The 25,703-nt window shown below is 41.0% G+C and overlaps 1 protein-coding gene across 1 annotated transcript in view; it reads right to left on the bottom strand.

Moving 5' to 3' along the window:
- The window catches only part of LOC105010062 (serine/threonine-protein kinase Nek4-like), a 717,288-nt gene that overhangs the window by 192,766 nt on the left and 498,819 nt on the right, over window positions 1-25,703 (bottom strand). The gene's annotated exons all lie outside the window — the stretch shown is intronic.

Here is a 25,703-nt window from a genome sequence, read left to right as displayed (position 1 = left end):
CAAGTGGAGGAGTTCAAGTATCTAGGGGTCCTGTTCACGAGTGAGGGAAGGATGGAACGGGAGATTGACAGACGGATCGGTGCAGCTTCTGCAGTAATGCGGTCGATGTATTGGTCTGTCGTGGTGAAGAAAGAGCTGAGCCGCAAGGCGAAGCTCTCGATTTACCGGTCAATCTACGTTCCTACACTCACCTATGGTCATGAGCTTTGGGTCATGACCGAAAGGACAAGATTCCGGATACAGGCGGCCGAAATGAGCTTTCTCCGCAGGGTGGCTGGGCGATCCCTTAGAGATAGGGTGAGAAGCTCGGTCACCCGGGAGGAGCTCAGAGTAGAGCCGCTGCTCCTCCACATCGAGAGGGGTCAGCTGAGGTGGCTTGGGCATCTGTTTTGGATGCCTCCGGAACGCCTTCCTGGGAAGGTGTTTCCGGTCCCTTCCCACCGGGAGGAGACCCCGGGGAAGACCTAGGACACGCTGGAGGGACTATGTCTCCCGGCTGGCCTGGGAACGCCTCGGTGTCCCCCCGGAAGAGCTGGAGGAAGTGTCTGGGGAGAGGGAAGTCTGGGCATCCCTGCTTAGACTGCTGCCCCCGCGACCCGGCCGCGGATAAGCGGAAGAAGATGATGATGATGATTGTTAATCATAATGATTGCATCCATATATATTGGCCTGTGTTAGGGTAATATATATATATAGGCCTGTATTAGGGCAATATATATAGGCCTGTGTTAGGGTAATATATATATATATATATATATAGGCCTGTATTAGGGCAATATATATAGGCCTGTGTTAGGGCAATATATATAAGAGCATGTTTGTCGAGGATTTGGGAGGGGGCGCGAGCTATGACTCAAATGTAGAGAGGGGGCCCGACGCAAAATGTTTGGGAACCCCAGCTATGGACTACCATGGCCTTGTCAGATCCTTTTATTTAGTTAATAAAGAGAGTGAAATTCTTTGAAGCAGGATGTGACCTCTGGAACTGACTGTCTCTCCCAACCCCACACCCCTGTCCCTCAAACACACTCCCCTCCCCCAACCCCACACCCCTGTCCCTCAAACTCACTCCCCTCTCCCAACCCCACACCCCTGTCCCTCAAACTCACTCCCCTCCCCCAACCCCACACCCCTGTCCCTCATACACAGTCCCCTCCCCCAACCCCACACCCCTGTCCCTCAAACTCACTCCCCTACCCCTTTCCACTGTTGTAATAAAAACATTTGTACCAGTTTTGTTAATGGGGTTTCATTAATTTAAGCATGATAGACATTTCTATTTATTACATGGTCAGAAATAACAAGAAAATGCATAGATTTCTATCTAAGGTAACTCATTGCCTTTATTGAACGTGGATCGATCATGATTACTGTTGTGTGTAGTTACCCCACAAAGGCCCATTCTAAACCAGGAAAAACCCTGTAAATGACTAAAATGTTAATTTTTTGTGATGCAACTGTACGTTACATGCATAACCTCATGTCTATACTTGGGAATTTCAATAAAACACTGAATGTGTTATATGAGCATCTCTGCAATAAAATATGTGTTGTGTGGGTCTCTGTTCAATTTGCCAGACAATGCTTTACCAAACCATTTTAACATAGAATATGTGTGGTATATTATGTTCACTGCATTCTGTCTTTAATAACAATGACCTCCTTAACTGTTATGACACCTGTTCAGTGTTAATAATGTGTGTTATAAGCAATGTACAAGGCAAAGCCTCTGTTTTGACTATGCCACTGTTTTGTAAGGAAGCAAGTTTATTTATATTGCACAATTCATACATGGAAGCAATTCAATTTGCTTTACAAAGAAAAATATATGAAAGTACAATAATAAAAACAAATACACAAATGAAAACATCAAAACAAATGAATACATCATAAAAAACTACAATAAGAAAACATAAAAAGATTAAAAATGGGATAAAAACATAGGAAGCTATAAGGCTAAACAAGTGCTCAGTCATAGGCACGTGAGAAGAGAAATGTTTTTAACCTGGATTTAAAAAGTGCTAAACGCAGCTTCTCCATGTTTAGTTTGGACTCTGGACTCTACTAGCTAACCTGTATTCATGGATCTAAGAGCCCTGCTCGGTTTATATTCTTCAAACATATCAGAAATGTATTCGGGTCCTAAACCATTTATAAACTAAAAGCACCACTTTGAAATCTATTCTGTAACTGACTGGAAGCCAATGCAAAGATTTATGAACCAGAGTGATGTGCTCTGTTCTATAACCCCAAAAGCCTAACCTTAATGCTTAATAAAATCTGTTCACACATGTTGACCGGAAAATCCTTATGTCATAGTCCAAAACATAACCATAAACCTCAATAACTTAATGTTAATCCCTAAACATATCCTAGCCCTTTGCCTTTAACCCCAAATCTAACCAATAATCTCTAAACCTAATTGTAATCAAAATGCCCAATTGTAATTTTTACCCTAAATGTAACCCCTAATTCAGAAATCACATTTTTCTTAGTGGTATTAGGACTAGAAATCTTGTGGAGAAAGTGATCAGATGTTCCAATCTTTGTGGGGACATCTGGTCCCAACATGTATACACACACAGATGTGTGTCTGCTATTCCAGTCTTGCAACCTTGGTGTAGACTTTGTGTGCATAGTTCCAGTAGTAAACAGAGTGATTTTGGCCCATGTTTCCAGGTGTCCCAGCCTCTGACCCTGTTCTATCTTGCCCATGATTTTTAAACTGTTCAATGCTGGAATGAGGGATTGCTTCCATTATTGCTTTACTGGACTACTTTGAAACAACAAATAGACTCATGTTCTGTGATGCAGCAGATGGGGACATTGATAAATACACAGACTCTGTCAGAGCATATATCTCCAAGTGCATTGATAATGTTATCCCGAGGGTCAATGTCAGGACTTTCCCCAAGTCTGGAGGAGCACTGGGGCACGCACCTCCAGACTCACAAACCCCACCTGCTGTCAACAGAAAGAACTGCAAAAAATTTATGTTACATAATTTAATTTATTATCTATGAATATAGCATTTTCCTAAATTGCGTATCATTTGTTAGTATTTTATGTCATGTTTACTGGTCCCTGCCTTGCTGCTTCAAACTGCATTCTGCCGATTCAAGTTTGCAGTAGTAGGCCATAGGCTATATGTGAATGTGGGGCTAGCCCCTCTCTCACAATACAATGTACATTGTACGTGTGAAAGTATAAATACGCATGATCAGAATGTTAGTGTGATCATTGTAGATCACACACATTTGATGCCAAGTGGGGCTGACAGTCGGTGGCCACACTACAGCGTCATTTCGTATTTCAGAACTGATTGGCTGTCTGTCTAAAAAAGAAGGCACTTCCGGTGCGGCGGGGAACGGTTGGATGGGTGCCCGGTGAGCGCAGAGCGCCGCGGCGGGGCGTCCCGTTTCAAAGGAGCGCCCCAGGCTAAAGGGGGTTGACACGGGGACCGCCGAGGCGGAACTACTCGGGGAACGGGAACGGGGAGGACCCCGGACCCGAGCTCCGGCAGCGACCGAGTGTTTGCTAGTGCACAGCCCCGTGCCGGCGGCTGGCAACCCGTTAATGATCCTTCCGCAGGTTCACCTACGGAAATCTTGTTACGACTTTTACTTCCTCTAGATAGTCAAGTTTGATCGTCTTCTCGGCGCTCCATCAGGGCCGTTACCGACTCCGGCGGGGCCGATCCAAGGACCTCACTAAACCATCCAATCGGTAGTAGCGACGGGCGGTGTGTACAAAGGGCAGGGACTTAATCAACGCGAGCTTATGACCCGCACTTACTGGGAATTCCTCGTTCATGGGAAATAATTGCAATCCCCAATCCCTATCACAAGTGGGGTTCACGGGGTTACCCACGCCTCTAGGCGAAGGGTAGGCACACGCTGATCCGCTCAGTGTGGCGCGCGTGCAGCCCAGGACATCTAAGGGCATCACAGACCTGTTATTGCTCAATCTCGTGTGGCTGAACGCCACTTGTCCCTCTAAGAAGTTGACCGCGGGCCGCTCGGGGCCGCGTTACTAGTTAGCAAGCCGGAGTCTCATTCGTTATCGGAATTAACCAGACAAATCGCTCCACCAACTAAGAACGGCCATGCACCACCACCCACAGAATCGAGTTTTCCATGTCTGTTATTTGGTGGAGATGGTACTTGGTCGAGGATGGGTTTCCAAAGATTTGAAACATCTTTCTGAGAGGATTGCAAAATATGAGAGCAGCGGAAGTCATCTGGACAATGCTGTGAAATTGGGCTTACTGTGGGGAGAACAAGTATTTGATACACTGCTGATTTTGCAGGTTTTCCCACTTACAAAGCATGTAGAGGTCTGTCATTTGTATCATAGGTACATTTCAACTGTGAGTGACAGAACCTAAAACAAAAATCCAGAAAATCATATTGTACGATTTTTAAGTAATTAATATGCATTTTATTGCATGACATAAGTATTTGATACATCAGAAAAGCAGAACTTAATATTTGGTAGAGAAACATTTGTTTGCAATTACAGAGATCATAGTAGTTCTTGACCAGGTTTGCACACACTGCAGCAGGGATTTTGGCCCACTCCTCCATACAGACCTTCTCCAGATCCTTCAGGTTTTGGGGCTGTCGCTGGGCAATACGGACTTTCAGCTTCCTCCAATGATTTTCAATTTGGTTCAGGTCTGGAGACTGGCTAGGCCACTCCAGGATCTTGAGATGCTTCTTATGGAGCAACTCCTTAGTTGCCCTGGCTGTGTGTTTTCTGGTCGTTGTCATGCTGGAAGACCCAGCCACGACCCATCTTCAATGCTCTTATTGAGTTGTTGGATGTTGTTGGCCAAGATCTCGTGATACATGGCCCCATCCATCCTCCCCTCAATACGGTGCAGTCGTCCTGTCCCCTTTGCAGAAAAGCATCCCCAAAGAATGATGTTTCCACCTCCATGCTTCACTATTGGGATGGTGTTCTTGGTTGTACACTTCCTTCTTCTTCCTCCAAACACGGCGAGTGGAGTTTAGACCAAAGAGCTCTATTTTTCTCACATCAGACCACATGACATTCTCCCATTCCTCCTGTGGATCATCCAGATGGTTATTGGCAAACTTCAGACGGGCCTGGACATGCGCTGGCTTGAGCAGGGGGACCTTGCGTGCGCTGCAGAATTTTAATCCATGATGGCGTAGTGTGTTACTAATGGTTTTCTTTGAGACTGTGGTCCCAGCTCTCTTCAGGTAATTGACCAGGTCCTGCCGTGTAGTTCTGGGCTGATCCCTCACCTTCCTCATGATCATTGATGCCCCACGAGGTGAGATCTTGCATGGAGCCCCAGACCGAGGGAGATTGACCGTCATATTGAACTTCTTCCATTTTCTAATAATTGTTGCCTTCTCACCAAGCTGCTTGCCTATTGTCCTGTAGCCCATCCCAGCCTTGTGCAGGTCTACAATTTGATCCCTGATGTCCTTACACAGCTCTCTGGTCTTGGCCATTGTAGAGAGGTTGGAGTCTGTTTGATTGAGTGTGTGGACAGGTGTCTTTTATTAAGATAACGAGTTCAAACAGGTGCAGTTAATACAGGTAATGAGTGGAGAACAGGAGGGCTTCTTAAAGAAAAACTAACAGGTCTGTGAGAGCCAGAATTCTTACTGGTTGGTATCAAATACTTATGTCATGGAATAAAATGCCAATTAATTATTTCAAAATCATACAATGTGATTTTCTGGATTTTTGTTTTAGATTCTGTCTCTCGCAGTTGAAGTGTACCTATGATAAAAACTACAGACCTCTACATGCTTGGTAAGTAGGAAAACCTGCATAATCAGCAGTGTATCAAATACTTGTTCTCCCCACTGTACTTGGAAGGGTAAATGTTGCAGACCAAGTTGACAGTGCATACAGGAGCTCCATTGAGCAGCATAACCAACAGGTGGAGGAAAACAGGTACGTTCTCAGTCGGATTAAACTGTGTGGAAAATGTGAAACTACACTGTGGGCGGCACGACGAGTCGGTGGACTCCCTGAATCCTGGAATATTCAGATGCATTTTCGAGACTATGTGTGAGGGTGATTCGAGACTTCAGAGGCACTCTGAGTATCAGCCCATCTTCAGAGGGACATCCAGCACTGTACACATTGAACTGTTAGACTGTATGTAAAAGGGTACAGGGAGGAGATAGCCAAGCAAGTGGACGAGACATCATTTGTTGCCATAAAGGCAGATGAAACAACTGATGTCTCCTGTAAATCACAAATGGGGGTTGTGTTAGGTTACATGTTGCCTGACAATACAGTGACAGAGAGGTTTTTGGAGTTTGTGGAAGTCAAAGATAAAACTAAACTCGGCCTCTCTTATAGCATCAAGGGTGTGCTGGAATCACTGAAGCTGGGAGAAAAGCTGATTGCTCAGACTTCATGATGATGGTACACATTCATTCCACATAGACTGATATATAGACTGATATATTTCAAGTGTTTATTTAATCTTAATGATTATATCCGACAACTAATGAAAAACCCAAATTCAGTATCTCAGAAAATTACTACACTAGCTGAACATGATGGAGTGCCACACTCTAATCAGCTAATTAACCCAAAACACCTGCAAAGGCCAATAAATGGTCTCTCAGTCTAGTTCTGTAGGCAACACAATCATGGGGAAGACTGCTGACTTGACAGCTGTCCAAAAGACGACCATTGACACCTTGCACAAGGAGGGCAAGACACAAAAGGTCATAGCTAAAGAGGCTGGCTGTTCACAGAGCTCTGTGTCCAAGCACATTAATAGAGAGGCGAAGGGAAGGAAAATATGTGAAACAAAACCCATTCAAAAATGTGCGGGTGATTCATAAAGAGTGGACTGCAGCTGGAGTCAGTGCTTCAAGAACCACCACGCACAGACGTATGCAAGACATGGGTTTCAGCTGTCACATTCCTTGTGTCAAGTCACTCTTGAACAAGACACTGCATCAGAAGCGTCTCGCCTGGGCTAAAGACAAAAAGGACTGGACTGCTATGTTCTCTGATGAAAGTAAATTTAGCATTTCCTTTGGAAATTAAGGTCCTAGAGTCTGGAGGAAGAGAGGAGAGGCACATAATCCACATTGCTTGAAGTCCAGTGTAAAATTTCCACAGTCAGTGATGGTTTGGGGTGCCATGTCATCTGCTGGTGTTGGTCCACTGTGTTTTCTGAGGTCCAAGGTCAACACAGCCATCTACCAGGAAGTTTTAGAGCACTTCATGCTTCCTGCTGCTGACCAACTTTATGGAGATGCAGATTTCATTTTCTAACAGGACTTGGCACCAGCACACAGTGCCAAAGCTACCAGTACATGGTTTAAGGACCATGGTATCCCTGTTCTTAATTGGCCAGCAAACTCGCCTGACCTTAACCCTATAGAAAATCTATGGGGTATTGTAAAGAGGAAGATGCGTTACGCCAGACACAACAATGCAGAAGAGCTGAAGGCCACTATCAGAGCAACCTGGGCTCTCATAACACCTGAGCAGTGCCACAGACTGATCGACTCCATGCCACGCCACATTGCTGCAGTAATTCAGGCAAAAGGAGCCCCAACGAAGTATTGAGTGCTGTACATGCTCATACTTTTCCTGTTCATACTTTTCAATTGGCCAACATTTCTAAAAATATTTTTTTTGTAATGGTCTTAAGTAATATTCAAATTTTCTGAGATACTAAATTTGGGATTTTCATTAATTGTCAGTTATAATAATCACAATTTAAAGAAATAAACATTTGAAATATATCAGTCTGTGTGTAATGAATGAAAATAATATACAAGTTTCACTTTTTGAATGGAATTACTGAAATAAATCAACTTTTTGATGATATTCTAATTTTATGACCAGCACCTGTAGTTGTCTTAATAAATAATTATTTATACGCAACTTCACAAAAAAAACAAGTATCCATGACCAATGTTTGGGTAGTGATCATATGTAGTGATCATATGTAGTGCTCCACCTGCCTTGTGAGGAATGAACATACATACATAAGACACCTAAATACCAGTCAATTTAGGAAAAGTATTGATTGTTGGGAATTAAGCAAAATTCCAATCGAGTGTCCTGGTTTCTGTTTCTTTAGTCTTCTTTGTCTTGCATCAGTGATTATTACAGTCACTTTGGTGTGGGTCTCAAAAAGTCTCAGGTCCTAACAAATGTCAGTGAAGGTGTGTATCTGAATAGTGAGAGGTTTCCAGTGATAGGTTCCCACTTTAACTCAGTAGATTGACACCACTGGTGTTTCCTACTGTAGTTTGGATCATGTGACCTTTGCAGTCATCTGATCCAGATGGTTCTCTGTCCTGTAGTATGTGTGAAGCACACAGAAGAAATCTGTTGTATGACTATGAGCCTGTAAACAGAAATCTGTTTTATGACTATGAGCCTGTAAACAGAAATCTGTTGGATGACTATGAGCCTGTAAACAGAAATATGTTGGATGACTATGAGCCTGTAAACAGAAGTCTGTTGGATGATTTTGCGCCTGTAAACAGAAATCTGCTTCTCTTATCTCGCTGTCCATAGCTCAGCTGTTATGTGAGTGTTGATCCAAGTGATCTGACCCTGGCATCATTCTGCCATGTGAGTGGTCAGGATGATTAAGAACAGACCTGTCCAGTGTAGTTGTAGTGATTCTTCTAGAACATGTTGTTGTACTCACTCTGAGTTGTCTGTGTCCAGTCGGTGGTGTGATTCATCACCAGGAAGGGGTTTGTGATGTCCCAACCTGTGAATGTATAACTTCAACACACTAATTAATGCCCTACAACAGTCCATCAGATTTCATCCACTGGGTATAGTTCCATCAGATTTCATCCACTGGGTATAGTTCCATCAGATTTTAATCCACTGGGTATAGTTCCATCAGATTTCATCCACTGGGTATAGTTCCATCAGATTTTCATCCTCTGGGTATAGTTCCATCAGATTTCATCCACTGGGTATAGTTCCATCAGATTTCATCCACTGGGTATAGTTCCATCAGATTTCATTCACTGGGTGTAGTTCCATCATTTTGTAGTAAGGGTGAGAGAACATGGTTGAACGTTTACCACTTAGAAGACTACTGAGGAAAATGGGTGCAAGGGACCATAACCTTAGTGATGAATACATGAATATATCATATGACTTCAATAAATTTGATCATGAATGACCATAATATATAGGAAGTCCTTAGTAAAGGTAGCTACTCCTTACATCACGAGCCTAACATTAAAATGGCATGTGTTCCTGGGTCCACACAGACTGGTCAGAGACCCAAAACTAAGGGCTGCCCACAATGGCATGTGTTCCCAGGTCCACCTAGAGACCCAGAACTCAGGGATTCCCACAATGGCATGTGTTCCCAGGTCCACCTAGAGACCCAGAACTCAGGGATGCCCACAATGGCATGTGTTCCCAGGTCCACCTAGAGACCCAGAACTCAGGGATTCCCACAATGGCATGTGTTCCCAGGTCCACCTAGAGACCCAGAACTCAGGGATTCCCACAATGGCATGTGTTCCCAGGTCCACCTAGAGACCAAGAACTCAGGCATGCCCACAAAGTATTTCACAACTGTGCCTTTGTGTCTGTTTAGGATTCTGGCTGTTTTACTGAACCTATTACTAGCACTTAACTAAGGTTTGATTTACTAGCTCTTAACTAAGGTTTGATTTACTAGCTCTTAACTAAGGTCTAAAACCAAAACTAGGTACCCTTTTCAAAGTCGTGTTGTTCAGATTGTCTGTCCATAGCTCATCTGTTATGTAAATGTTGATCCAAGTGATTTACACTTCTACTTATGTGATGCTATATGTTAAGTAAAGGTCAAAAATCTATTTTTGCAGTTGTAAAAAATGCAATTGACAGATTTACGTAGTAATTTAACATAATTGTGAAAATTCCCAAAATTATGACGAAATAAAAACATGACCACCCAAGAAAGCCTATTTTACTCTTTCTAACTCAGGGCAGTGTGTGTGTGTGTTGGGGGGGGACGGACGGACGACAATTTATGTCAGTCAACTTTTTAGTATCTAACTTGTGCTCTAAAACACAAATGCCATCTTAGTTACAAGAGAAGCACAAAAAATGAACAAATTAAGACTTTACTATTTAACCAAAGCCAATTCAGCATTTAAAATTAAAAATGTAATTTTATAGTGGGGGATATACTCGCTTTTGGCTGTTTTCCACCTTTTTGCCATAATTTCACGAGAATCTTTTAACATATATTAATAAATTATAACAAACAATTCAATGCACATAGAAAGCCATGTGTTTTACTTAACTTCTAAATAGTATTACCATCTGTGTATTGGTTTCCTTTCACCAGTCGTCCTGTGACGAGGCATAGAGAGAACACACACATTCATACTTGGTGGAAAGACCACCCTTTGTATTATAATATATGTATAATATGTATAATATTGTCAGGTTTACCGAACGCAGACCAAACTCAGTACAGTGAATAGATTATTGGAACTGAATCAAAGGTGAGTAGGTGTGAGGAAGGCTTGTGGAGAAAGGTGGGCTCTGTGAAGGAGGTCCAGAATCCATGGGAGGTGGTGCAGGGGAGTATCCAGGAGGTGAGAGGGAACGGGTCCGATGGTCCAGGGAAGATGGTGACAGGGGGTATTTTCCAGGAGGTGACAGGGCAGGTCCTAAATCCCAGGGGCAAGAGTGGGTGAGTCCTTTGTGGTAGGTGTTCCTAACGGGGTGTGGAGAGCTGAATTACTGGACTGGTAAACAGGAAAAACACAAACTGGCAAACATGAAAGGAATAGAAAAACAACTAAGCATTAATTGCTGTTAAGTCAGAAACGTATTTAGCAGGTGGACCTTAAGACCCAGGTGAACACCAGGGGTCACTAATGGCACAAAGTTATAAAAAAGGAAGCCAAGGTAGTATCTTCCTCTTTGCTTTGGCTTGTTGAAGGCCCAAACATCAGGCATGCCTCAGGCTGGGTTAAAGACACAAGTGTTTTATGGATATGTTCTGATAATTGTTACATTGGTGTTTTTTTTATAGGAGAGCTGTTGTGCCCCTATAAACAGGGACCTAAGTTTTTACAAATACGGAATAAACTGCACATGTTTGGACTGGTACTAAGAATGGCACATTGGGAACAATGAATTACAGGGTTGTTAAAGAATTCTTGCAACCACTAAACTAATTTAGATCTTTTTAATGGCAGTTTCAGCGCAGATTACTGTTTACTTAAATACATGTATTTATATCATAAGGCACCCATGTGACTACATGGGGGGTGTCACTTGTTGGCTTTGTAGTGGTGGTGGTGGTGTGTAAGGTTAGGGACCTCTTGATGTGTGCATGTTAAATGTAAGGTTAGTGTGTGTGTGTAGATTGTGGTGTAACCTTCCCCCAACCCCCTGTCATTTCCCTGCAGTGTTTATGTTATACTGACCAGGCCCCCTTTCTATCAACTTGTTTTCCCCCTGGTTATCATTGTTCCAGCGTAGTTTGTTTTAACAGGGTTTTTAATCAGGGAAATACAATTCAATAAAACTGCTTTGTAACAGTGTCTGAACTGCATCTGACTTCTGGTTTCATTTACCAGTGAAAGTACCCATTAGGGTCTATATCATAGAGGGCTCTTACACCACCAGGCCCCGGGTGCTACACATACAAACGTGACTAAACTCATTGTCAAATGAGACCCACATTTTATTTTTTATTTCTATTACATTAAATGAGATTTCAACAATGGGATTTCAACAGTCACTGTGGGCCTCCATCCATAACAGCCCCCTTATGTAGCCAAAAAAAATACCATTATTGTTGTTGTACAGAATGACCAACTCCTGCATTTGCCAATACTCCAATGTTTCCAATATATGTTAATATATAAAAATTCACAGATGTTTAAACATGAGGCAAGTATATTTTCACAAATTAGTATTTTATTTGTATTCTTAGCATTATAGATTCACTGACATTATCAAATGACGTTAAATATCAAAGATATAATTCACAAGCAAGCGTTCATATTCATAGCTCAGATTGTGCAGCAAAATGATGGCATGCATGGTTTAGAGATGTGTGTGTGTGGATGTGCACTTGATAAATGAGGTCCATGGTCTCAATTCTGATTACATAAATCTTTCTTCTGATAATTAGGAAGGAACCAGTCTGAGATCACAAAACAAATCATAAGGAGAAGTTGGTCAGAAAAGCATCAACAATCAAAATATGATGGTTCACTCTCTTTGTTATTTTCTCTAGAATCTTTCTCTATTTGTCTGAGTGACGCTGAAGAGGTGTGATCAAACCAGACTCTCATCATATAGGAAGTAAAGGGGTTTGTAAGGAGGACTGTTGTTCAGAGAGAGTTACTCATCACCAAGACAGAATGGATCACACCTGGCCCTGTGTTCTACTCTGTGAGTACTGACTTTGTATTTGTGTTTGAATGTTTGTTATGAACCCAAAGTTCACTAGGGTTAATATTAGTACTATATTACTGCAGCCCAGTTTACATTAATTACATTACTAATGTACTGTAATGATGCATTTTGTCTTTGTTGTAGTGTTGAATACCCTCATCTACTGTGGTCACTCTCAAGGTAATGGTAGATCTTCATTAATTCACTCACATTCTTGGTCTCTGACACAGCTTTTCCTTATGTTCTTTGTGTGAAATAGGCGATTCAGTGGTGTATGTATGATCCATAAAAATATTGTTTCCAGAACATGTGTAGGGTAATGCAACCCCATTTCCAAAAAAGATTGGATGCTAAATAGAATGGAAAATAAAACAGAATGCAATGATGCACAAATCATGTATTCCAATATTTAATACAAAATAGTACAAAGACTTCTCCAGCCCAACTGGCCCCAGATATTCATGGGAGAACCAGTCTCTATGATATGTAGCATAGAGGCGGGAGATATCACTGACTGGGAGTACATGTGGAGACAGTAGAATAATAACGTCTATAAAGACTTCAACAGTACAGAGAATGAACACATAATCAATGCTGCTGATATGTCTGACAGTGGTTATTACACATGTTACTGTGCAAACGGACATTCACAACAATATTCTATACAGAGTAAACCTGACAAGCTGACCGTGATTTAAGTCATATCACTTCTCTATCATCTTACCGTCTACATGTTCATGATCACTTGTCACAGGGATCCATTTTAAAATGCTTTTGTATTTAAAGAAAAATGTCTCTTTTATTGCAGCCCTGCCCAAAGCTACATTAAAAGTTCATCTAAACCCTTTTACACCATGAAGAGATATTTGTATTAACCTGTTCAGTGGAGTCTGAAACTGACTGGAGATATAAATGGCACAAATGAAGTTATTATCCCAGTCTGACAGACACACTGTAACAGGAGACACCCTCACCATCAGTAGAGCTGCTGAGTCTGACCAGGGTCTCTACTGGTGTCAGGGTGTAAACAGATAGACACTATTAATATTGAGTCTATGGTCTGTGTAAATATATATATATGTTTTTTTTTAAAGTGGACAAATTCAAACGCTATTGAAAGTATTATCCAAAATAAGATAACTCAATCTAACGTTTTATTCTCTCCCTCATAATGTCAATAAGCCCTAAGTAAACAGCCTAACATGTTGTTATTTACACACCTAAGTACCACAACAATAACAGGTGGACTATCGGGATTCTCCAAATAAAGTGTTACTACTGCATCTTAACACAACCTGACCACCTAAATATTTAGTACTTATAATAGAGTTTTAACATTGTCCTGGTCAGGGCCTGTTATCTCATGTCAGTCATAATGCATTAAACCTGGGAACAAAACACTGACATTAGATCAAGTCACACCTACAAGGTTCATCTTAGGTTCAGCATCTCATATTGGAGTTAGGACTCCAACTGATGTATAGAGTAATGTTGTTATTTTAGATATGTACAAGAAATGGTATCAAAATAATAAGGATTACAAAGTATAACTGAGTTCTTTAATAGCTGTCCATGTCACGTGGGAGAAAGTCAGTTGAGGTGGGAATCCCCTTTACATCAGGAAGGATAAAAAAAGAAATACCTATCAATAGCAATGGTGTGAAAAACAAAAGACCACATGGAAATCATTACCTGATGTTTCATCCTGGCAGACAGGATACTTGTTAAAGGTGTACAGTGTAGAATCCTGTCTCTAATGTTAACAAGACTGAATTGAACTAAAATACGACCGTTTTCACCTCCTCTTCACTAAATAAAAAAGACTGTAACAGTATTAACTGGTCCAGGGTGGTTTAGTGTAGGGGGATAGTATTAACTAGTCCAGGATGGTTTAGTGTGGGGGGATAGTATTAACTAGTCCAGGATGGTTTATTGTGGGGGGATAGTATTAACTAGTCCAGGGTGGTTTAGTGTGGGGGAATAGTATTAACTAGTCCAGGATGGTTTAGTGTGGGGGCATAGTATTAACTAGTCCAGGATGGTTTAGTGGGGGGGGGATAGTATTAACTAGTCCAGGATGGTTTAGTGTAGGGGGATAGTATTAACTAGACCAGGATGGTTTAGTGTAGAGGGATAGTATTAACTAGTCCAGGATGGTTTAGTGTAGAGGGATAGTATTAACTAGTCCAGGATGGTTTAGTGTGGGGGGGATAGTATTAACTAGTCCAGGATGGTTTTGTGTGGGGGGGATAGTATTAACTAGTCCAGGGTGGTTTAGTGTGGGGGGATAGTATGAACTAGTCCAGGGTGGTTTAGTCTGGGGGGATAGTATTAACTAGTCCAGGGTGGTTCAGTGTGGGGGGATAGTATTAACTAGTCCACGGTGGTTTAGTCTGGGGGGATAGTATTAACTAGTCCAGGGTGGTTTAGTGTGGGGGGATAGTATTAACTAGTCCACGGTGGTTTTGTGTGGGGGGATAGTATTAACTAGTCCAGGATGGTTTAGTCTGGGGGGATAGTATTAACTAGTCCAGGAAGGTTTAGTGTGGGGGGGATAGTATTAACTAGTCCACGGTGGTTTTGTGTGGGGGGATAGTATTAACTAGTCCAGGATGGTTTAGTGTGGGGGGATAGTATTAACTAGTCCAGGATGGTTTAGTGTGGGGGGATAGTATTAACTAGTCCAGGATGGTTTAGTGGGGGGGGGATAGTATTAACTAGTCCAGGATGGTTTAGTGTGGGGGGGATAGTATTAACTAGACCAGGATGGTTTAGTGTAGAGGGATAGTATTAACTAGTCCAGGATGGTTTAGTGTGGGGGGGATAGTATTAACTAGTCCAGGATGGTTTTGTGTGGGGGGGATAGTATTAACTAGTCCAGGGTGGTTTAGTGTGGGGGGATAGTATGAACTAGTCCAGGGTGGTTTAGTCTGGGGGGATAGTATTAACTAGTCCAGGGTGGTTTAGTGTGGGGGGATAGTATTAACTAGTCCAGAATGGTTTAGTGTAGGGGGATAGTATTAACTAGTCCAGGGTGGTTTAGTCTGGGGGGATAGTATTAACTAGTCCAGGGTGGTTTAGTGTGGGGGGATAGTATTAACTAGTCCACGGTGGTTTTGTGTGGGGGGATAGTATTAACTAGTCCAGGATGGTTTAGTGTGGGGGGATAGTATTAACTAGTCCAGGATGGTTTAGTGTGGGGGATAGTATTAACTGGTCCAGGATGGTTTAGTGTGGGGGATAGTATTAACTAGTCCAGGATGGTTTAGTGTGGGGGATAGTATTAACTAGTCCAGGATTGTTTAGTGTGGGGGGATAGTATTAAGTAGTCCCGGATGGTTTAGTATGGGGGGATAGTACTGTGAGTGTTTAAAGTGAGTATGAGTAGATGACTTGTTGTTGGTTTGTAGCAAAGATGCATAATTATTGGTGTGTGTTTGTTAACATAATCTTTTAACTCAAACCAATTCCAACAGCTAATCAGCCAAAGGCCACACTGAGTTCAGACCAAAAGGACTTATTGATAGGCGACAGAGTGACAATGACCTGTACTGTAGAGTCTTCTGGATGGAGGTTTTACTGTTACAGACAAGACTATGAACCAGTAGCTACAACCTCTGGATCCTCCTACACACTCAGCCAGGTCAGTGTCTCTGATGGAGGACAGTACAGGTGTAGAGCTGGGAGAGGAGACCCTGTCTACTACACCCAGTACAGTGAACCAGTCCACATACAGGTTACTGGTGAGTCTAACACATTTAATAAAATTGCTTAACTGAAGGTATTCTAAAGAACTAAACACACAGACTAATGAGGTGAACAGAAACAGGTGGGGGCTGAACACAGGGTAAAGGAATAAACCCAATAACTGAAACAGGAACCGGAAAGACCAAACAAGGACATGACAAACCAAGGACACACAGAAAACACAAACCTGAACGGTCCTGTCTGCCCAGGACCGTCACAAGTGCTGGAAAGAAGACCATACAAATAAACGCTATGAACAAAGTTAACAAATATACGGTTCATTATAAATATATATGTTAATTGCAATTTAAAAAATCAAGAGGTGTGGGTAGTTCACCTTTAATTGCCATTTTCACCTGAGTGTCTGTAACAAGGCCAAACATTCAAGGGTATGGACACTTTTGATCAGAGCCAATTGGGTGATTTCTGTTATTATTATGATTTAAAATGGTGACAAACAACTACATGATAATAAATATCCTTAAATAAAAGGATAGTGAAAATAAATGTGTCCAATATGCTGTTCAGTATCACTGGATGTTTGTATACGAATGTTTGAGACAAAAATATACAAGAACTGATGGAATTACATTTATGTTTGTTGTTTCTACAGATCTGCTCAGGGCCTCAGTGAAGTTAATCTCTCCCCAGGAGCCACTGATCACAGGAGAAAATGTCACTCTACAGTGTTACACATCAAACCAGAAATACTGGACTTTTGTCTGGTACAGAGACAACCAACTCCTTCCCAGTCAGACCAGTGAAACCATCACCATCTCTCTCCCAGACCAGGCGGGTCAGTACCAGTGTCATGGAAAAAAGACAGGTCGACAGCAGTCATCACGTATTAGTCCTAATCACTCCGTCAGAGTTACTGGTAAGATCATTTTGAAGCCTACTCCTCTTCAATATTAAAATAACCATATAACTCTCACTGTGTCTTTTTCTTTGTCAAACACTTAATACTGAGCCAGTAGTGTACACTTAGTGTGTGGCAGTATTTTTGTATTTAGTGTAACATAGTTAAATCAGAGTATTATACAGAGGTAAGATCATACTTTGGAAAGATTGTTGATGTGACTGTGTTTCTTTTCATTGGTTTTTGTTGTTTCTACAGCTCCACCAACAGCCTCAGTGAGTGTCTCTCCTCATGGTCTCCTCTACTCTGGAGAGACTATTACTCTGCAGTGTGACATATCAGACTACACAGACTGGACCTACCGATGGTACCAAAACAACCAAACACTTCCCAATCAGAAAAGTAAAACCATCAGATACATCATCCCCATCATAAAGACAGGTCAGACTGAGCTGTACAGATGTGGGGGGATGAGGACAGCTCGTCCCCGGTCGTCACAACGCAGTGTTTCCCTCCACATCAGTGTCACCAGTGAGTTCACTATTAAAACTCCATCACTAATGTGTTGTTATGTTGGTTGTTGTCATGGTGCATGTAAATAATGGTGTGTTAATGACCTGAATCTTCCTAAACAAACTTATTGAAAACCCCCAGCTAATCAGCCAAAGGCCACACTGAGTTCAGACCAAAGGGACGTATTGACAGGAGACAGTGTGACACTGACCTGTACTGTAGAGTCTTCTGGATGGAGGTTTTACTGGTACAGACACAGACAAGACTCTGAACCAGTAGCTACAACCTATGGATCCTCCTACACACTCAGCCAGGTCAGTGTCTCTGATGGAGGACAGTACAGGTGTAGAGCTGGGAGAGGAGACCCTGTCTACTACACCCAGTACAGTGAACCAGTCCACATACAGGTTACTGGTGAGTCCAACACATTTTAATAAAATTGCTTAACTGAAGGTTTTCTAAGGTATCACATGTTGCTGACTACCACTAATATTAAATTACTGCGATCATTATCAGTTTTTTCATAAATAATCAATATTTCTTTCCTAATTTTATATAATTATTGAAAATATGGTGGTCATATTTCAGAAAGTATTTTTGGTAGTATAATATTACAATAATATTGGTAGTTTATTATTAAAGTATTAGTTGTAGGGTTTTATTAAAGTATTATTGGTAGTATATTATTAAAGTATTATTGGTATTGTAATATTAAAATATAATGGGTGGTGTACTATTAAAGTATCATTGGTAGTGTATTTTTAAAATGTTAGTGGTAATATATTATTCAAGCGTTATTGGTAGTGTTTTGTTAAAGAATAATTGATAGTGTTTTATTAATAAGCATGTCATTAGGTTATGTGTCTCTGTTTTCACAGTTCTGCCTAAAGCTACACTGTTGGTAAAGCCAAACCCAGCGTATCCTGGAGAGAATGTCACTCTGACCTGCTCAGTTGGGTCCTACAGTGACTGGAGATATAAGTGGTACAAAGACAGGAATGATAATGTAGTTTCCCAGTCTGGATCCAGTAACCCTGGCGCTTCGTTTACCATCAATAATACATCTGTGTCTGACCAGGGCAGGTACTGGTGTGAAGGACACAGAGTGTCTAGACCCACATCTTCACAACCAAGTACTGACATTACTCTCACTGTTCTAGGTCAGTTTTTTTATTCTGTTTCTTTGTTGTCAAACTCAGAGTCAATCATGTAGATCGGGGCGATGCATCAATCTTTAGTTATCTTATTATATTTATTTGGCAACATCTTTGTTTAGAAGTACTGTTATGTGATGTTTGTCTTTATATAACTGTTTCTACAGGTCTGCCCATGGCCTCAGTGAGTGTCTCTCCTCATGGTCTCCTCTACTCTGGAGAGACTGTTACTCTGCAGTGTGACATATCAGTCTACACAGACTGGACATACTGGTGGTACAGAAATAAACAACGACAGAGTCCTGGTTCACCTTCTAAAACCATCACCACTCTGTCTGACCAGGTGAGTCAGTACCAGTGTCAGGGGAGAAGAACAGATCGTCCCCAGTCGTCACAACGCAGTGTTTCCCTCCCCATGAGTGTCACTGGTGAGTTCACTATTAAAACTCTACCACTAACTTGTTGTTGGTTGGTAGCATAGATGTGTTTTTATTAGTGTGTGTTTGTTAACAGGATCTTTTATCTCAAACCAATTCCAACAGGTAATACGCCAAAGGCCACACTGAGTTCAGACCAAAAGGACATATTGACAGGAGACAGTGTGACACTGACCTGTACTGTAGAGTCTTCTGGATGGATGTTTTACTGGTACGGACGCAAACAAGACTCTGAACCAGTAGCTACAACCTCTGGATCCTCCTACACACTCAGCCAGGTCAGTGTCTCTGATGGAGGACAGTACAGGTGTAGAGCTGGGAGAGGAGACCCTGTCTACTACACCCAGTACAGTGAACCAGTCCACATACAGGTTACTGGTGAGTCCAACACATTTAATTAAAATTGCTTAACTGAAGGTTTTCTAAGGTATCACATGTTGCTGACTACCACTCATATTAAATTCCGGCGATCATAATCAGTTTTTTCATAAATAATCAATATTTCTTTCCTAATTTTATATAATTATTGAAAATATGGTGGTCATATTTCAGAAAGTATTTTTGGTAGTATAATATTACAATAATATTGGTAGTTTATTATTAAAGTATTAGTTGTAGGGTTTTATTAAAGTATTATTGGTAGTATATTATTAAAGTATTATTGGTATTGTAATATTAAAATATAATGGGTGGTGTATTATTAAAGTATCATTGGTAGTGTATTTTTAAAATGTTAGTGGTAATATATTATTCAAGCGTTATTGGTAGTGTTTTGTTAAAGAATAATTGGTAGTGTTTTATTAATAAGCATGTCATTAGGTTATGTGTCTCTGTTTTCACAGTTCTGCCTAAAGCTACACTGTTGGTAAAGCCAAACCCAGTGTATCCTGGAGAGACAGTCACTCTGACCTGTTCAGTTGGGTCCTACAGTGACTGGAGATATAAGTGGTACAAAGACAGGAATGATAATGTAGTATCCCAGTCTGGATCCAGTAACCCTGGCGCTTCGTTCACCATCAGTATAACATCTGTGTCTGACCAGGGCAGGTACTGGTGTGAAGGACACAGAGTGTCTAGACCCACATCTTCACAACCAAGTACTGACATTACTCTCACTGTTCTAGGTCAGTTTTTTTATTCTGTTTCTTTGTTGTCAAACTCAGAGTCAATCATGTAGATCGGGGCGATGCATCAATCTTTAGTTATCTTATTATATTTATTTGGCAACATCTTTGTTTAGAAGTACTGTTATGTGATGTTTGTCTTTATATAACTGTTTCTACAGGTCTGCCCATGGCCTTAGTGAGTGTCTCTCCTCATGGTCTCCTCTACTCTGGAGAGACTGTTACTCTGCAGTGTGACATATCAGTCTACACAGACTGGACATTCCGGTGGTACAGAAATAAACAACTACAGAGTCCTGGTTCACCTTCTAAAACCATCACCACTCTGTCTGACCAGGTGAATCAGTACCAGTGTCAGGGGAGAAGAACAGATCGTCCCCAGTCGTCACAACGCAGTGTTTCCCTCCACATCAGTGTCACTGGTGAGTTCACTATTAAAACTCTACCACTAACTTGTTGTTGGTTGGTAGCATAGATGTGTTTTTATTAGTGTGTGTTTGTTAACAGGATCTTTTATCTCAAACCAATTCCAACAGGTAATAAGCCAAAGGCCACACTGAGTTCAGACCAAAAGTATGTATTGATAGGAGGCAGTGTGACACTTACCTGTACTGTAGAGTCTTCTGGATGGAAGTTTTACTGGTACGGACGCAAACAAGACTCTGAACCAGTAGTTACCACCTCTGGATCCTCCTACACACTCAGCCAGGTCAGTGTATTTGATGGAGGACAGTACAGGTGTAGAGCTGGTAGAGGAGACCCTGTCTACTACACCCAGTACAGTGAACCAGTCCACATACAGGTTACTGGTGAGTCCAACACATTTTAATAAAATTGCTTAACTGAAGGTATTCTAAGGTATCACATGTTGCTTACTACCACTAATATTACTTTTCTGTGATCATAATCAGTTTTTTCATAAATAATCAATTAATTTTTCCTCATTTTATATAATTGTTGAAAATATGGTGAGCATATGTTTGGAAGTATTATTGATAGTATAATATCACTATATTATTGGTAGTTAATTAATAAAGTGTTAGGGGTTGTGTATTGTTAAAATATTAGTGGTGGTATATTATTAAATTATTATTGGTAGTGTGTTATTAAAGTATGTGTGGTGGTATATTAATATAATATTACTGGAAGTATATTCTTAAATAACTATTGGTAGTGTTTTGTTTAAGCATAGATGGCAGTGTTTTATAAATAAACAAACCATTAGATTATGTGTCTATGTTTTCCCAGCTATGATTAAACCTACACTGTTGGTTAAGCCAAACCCAGTGTATCCTGGAGAGACAGTCACTCTGACCTGTTCAGTTGGGTCCTACAGTGACTGGAGATATAATTGGTACAAAGACAGTAATGATACTGTAGTATCCCAGTCTGACAAACACACAGTAACAGGAGACACCCTCACCATCAGTAGAGCTACTGAGTCTGACCAGGGTCTCTACTGGTGTCAGGGAGAGAGAGACTCCAGATTAAAATCTACCTCCATCAGTCAACTTGTCACTATCACTGTGAATGGTGAGTCACTGTGTGTTGTATTAACCTGTTCAGTGGGGTCTGACAGTGACTGGAGATATTAGTGGTACAAAGACAGTAATGATACTGTAGTATCCCAGTCTGGTTCCAGTAACCCCACATAATCCTTTAACTCTCAATGTGTCTATTTATTCTCTCAGTATTTTTGTTCTCCATCAGTTACATCATTATACAAAGGTAATGTCATACTTAGGAAAGATTGTTGATCTGACTGTATTTTGTTTAATTAATATGTATGTTTCTACAGCTCTTCCATCAGCCTCAGTGAGTGTCGTACCTCATGGTCTCCTCTATTCTGGAGAGACTGTTACTCTGCAGTGTGACATATCAGACTACACAGACTGGACATACTGGTGGTACAGAAATAAACAACTACTGAGTCCTGGTTCACCTTCTAAAACCATCACCACTCTGTCTGACCAGGTGAGTCAGTACCAGTGTCAGGGGAGAAGAACAGATCGTCCCCAGTCGTCACAACGCAGTGTTTCCCTCCACATCAGTGTCACTGGTGAGTTCACTATTAAAACTCTACCACTAACTTGTTGTTGGTTGGTAGCATAGATGTGTTTTTATTAGTGTGTGTTTGTTAACAGGATCTTTTAACTCATACCAATTCCAACAGGTAATAAGCCAAAGGCCACACTGAGTTCAGACCAAAAGGACTTATTGACAGGAGACAGTGTGACACTGACCTGTACTGTAGAGTCTTCTGGATGGAGGTTTTACTGGTACAGATACAGACAAGACTCTGAACCAGTAAATACAACCTCTGGATCCTCTTACACATTCAGCCAGGTCAGTGTCTCTGATGGAGGACAGTACAGGTGTAGAGCTGGGAGAGGAGACCCTGTCTACTACACCCAGTACAGTGAACCAGTCCACATACAGGTTACTGGTGAGTTTAACACATTTAATAAAATTGCTTAACTGAAGTTATTCTAAGGTATCACATGTTACTGACTTCCAATAATAATAAATTACTATTAAATGTCAAATCACTTTTTTCCTCATTTATATAATTATTGAAAATATGGTGATCATTTGTTGGAAAGTATTATTGGTAGTATAATATTACAATATTATTTGTAGAGTATTATTAAAGTATTATTGGTAGTGTATTATTAAATTATGATTGGTAGTGTTTTATAAAAAAAAAAAAAAACATTAGATTGTGTCTATGTTTTCCCAGCTATGATTAAAGCTACACTTTTGGTTAAGCCAAACCCAGTGTATCCTGGTGAGACAGTCACTCTGACCTGTTCAGTTGGGTCCTACATTGACTGGAGATATAAGTTGTACAAAGACAGTAAAGATACTGTAGTATCCCAGTCTAACAGACACACAGTAACAGGAGACACCCTCACCATCAAAAGAGCTGCTGAGTCTGACCAGGGTCTCTACTGGTGTCAGGGAGAGAGAGACTCCAGACCCAAATCTACCTCCATCAGTCAACCAGTCAGTATCACTGTGAATGGTGAGTTACTTCTGTGTGTTGTATTAACCTGTTCAGTGGGGTCTGACAGTGACTGGAGATATAAGTGGCACAAAGACAGTAATGATAATGTAGTATCCCAGTCATCACATCTCAGTGTTTCCCTCCACATCAGTGTTACTGGTGAGCTCACTATTAAAACTCTATCCGTAATGTGTTGTTACTTAGTATCATAGTGATGTTAGTAGTAGTGTGCTGTTACTTGGTATCATAGTGATGTTAGTAGTAGTGTGCTGTTACTTGGTATCATAGTGATGTTAGTAGTAGTGTGTTGTTACTTGGAATCATAGTGATGTTAGTAGTAGTGTGTTGTTACTTGGTATCATAGTGATGTTAGTAGTGGTGTGTTGTTACTTGGAATCATAGTGATGTTAGTAGTAGTGTGTTGTTACTTGGTATCATAGTGATGTTAGTAGTAGTGTGTTGTTACTTGGTATCATAGTGATGTTAGTAGTAGTGTGTTGTTACTTGGTATTATAGTGATGTTAGTAGTAGTGTGTTGTTACTTGGTATCATAGTGATGTTTGTAGTAGTGTGTTGTTACTAGGTATCATAGTGATGTTAGTAGTAGTGTGTTGTTACTTGGTATCATAGTGATGTTAGTAGTAGTGTGTTGTTACTTGGTATCATAGTGATGTCAGTAGTAGTGTGTTGTTACTTGGTATCATAGTGATGTTAGTAGTAGTGTGTTGTTACTTGGTATTATAGTGATGTTAGTAGTAGTGTGTTGTTACTTGGTATCATAGTGATGTTAGTAGTAGTGTGTTGTTACTTTGTATCATAGTGATGTTAGTAGTAGAGTGTTGTTTCTAAACAAACCTATTTTATTCCACCAGTTAATCAGCTGAACGTCACACTGATTTCAGACCAAAAAGAAATATTGACAGGAGACAGTGTGACACTGACCTGTACTGTAGAGTCTTCTGGATGGAGGTTTTACTGGTACAGACACAGACAAGACTCTGAACCAGTAGCTACAACCTCTGGATCCTCCTACACACTCAGCCAGGTCAGTGTCTCTGATGGAGGACAGTACAGGTGTAGAGCTGGGAGAGGAGACCCTGTCTACTACACCCAGTACAGTGAACCAGTCAACATACAGGTTACTGGTGAGTATTACTGTTTTCATATAATAATTAGTTAATACTTTATGCAGACAGAAAGTCATCTACAGTACACAGCGTAAATTAGTACAGCCCCTAATGAAATGAATATTTGTATCTATTACTCAGTGAGCACCAGAACAATTAGCAAAGTGTTATTAAACAATTGCTTTTATTAAGAACATAAATGGTTGGTCACCAACATCATTAGGATAATAAAATAATATATTTGTAATGAATACCACACAGGGAAGGTAATGTGGGTTTCAAGCGAAGAGCGCTATTTCTATTTTCACCCAAAATCCAGTAGTTGGGGGAGTTATCCTGGTCCAAGTACAGACACATGGTAGTCAGAGGTGGCAGAAAGCATATTCCAAAACAGGCAGAAGGTCAGATCACTGGTGACGGTACAGAAGGGACAGGCTACATCGAAGGCGAGAAAAAATGGGCAAGAAGTGTCGTCACACAGAAGGCTACAACGATGCTAAATGCAATCCAAAAACAGGCTCAGCAGGATCTATAAATGAAACAATATCTCACAAAGAACTAACACAAATGGCCAGGACTAAATACTGTGCTAATGGACCGGTCACAGGAGGTGAACTGTGTTCAGGAACAATACTAGGAAGAAAAAACATGGTAAAACAAGGAACTGAACAGGGCAAGACATAGCGAGAACACCTTACAAGATTTTATTCAAATGTGGTGTTGCAAAAATGAGTTCACCCTACAACGAATTCTACCAAATCAAATATTTTGTATGGCCTCCATGATTTTTAAAGACAGCACCAACTTTTCTGAACATGGAGTGGAGTTGGTGACATACTGCCATGTCTATCTTTTCCCATTCTTGGAGAAGGAGCTCTTTCAGAGCCTGGATGCTGGACGGAGAATGATGCTGGACCTGTCTATTCAGAACTCCCCATAGGTGTTCTATTGGGTTGAGGTCAGGTGACATACTTGGCCACTGAATCACTTTCACCCTGTTCTTCCTCAGAAATGCAGCAGTGGTCTTGTATATTTTGGGTCATTATCATGTTGAAAGAGAGCACAGTGACCCAGGGTGTGGAGAGATGGTAGCATCTTCTATTTCAGTATTTCTCAGTACATCTGTGAATTCATGATGCCCTCAATGAAGTGCAATTCCCCGACACCTGCAGGACTCATACAACCCCACAGAAGAACACTGTCGCCACATGTTTTATTGTGTGTACCATGCTTTTGCTGTGGGTATCATGATTTACTGTGGGAATCATGGTTTACTATATCATGCTTTACTGTGGGTACCATGCTTTACAGTGGGTACCATGCTTTA

The sequence above is a fragment of the Esox lucius genome, chromosome 24 (genome assembly GCF_011004845.1).
Source record: "Esox lucius isolate fEsoLuc1 chromosome 24, fEsoLuc1.pri, whole genome shotgun sequence".
Lineage (NCBI taxonomy): Eukaryota > Metazoa > Chordata > Actinopteri > Esociformes > Esocidae > Esox > Esox lucius.
The sequence above is the reverse complement of the archived record's forward strand: the minus strand, read 5'-3'. Positions and strand labels throughout refer to the sequence as shown.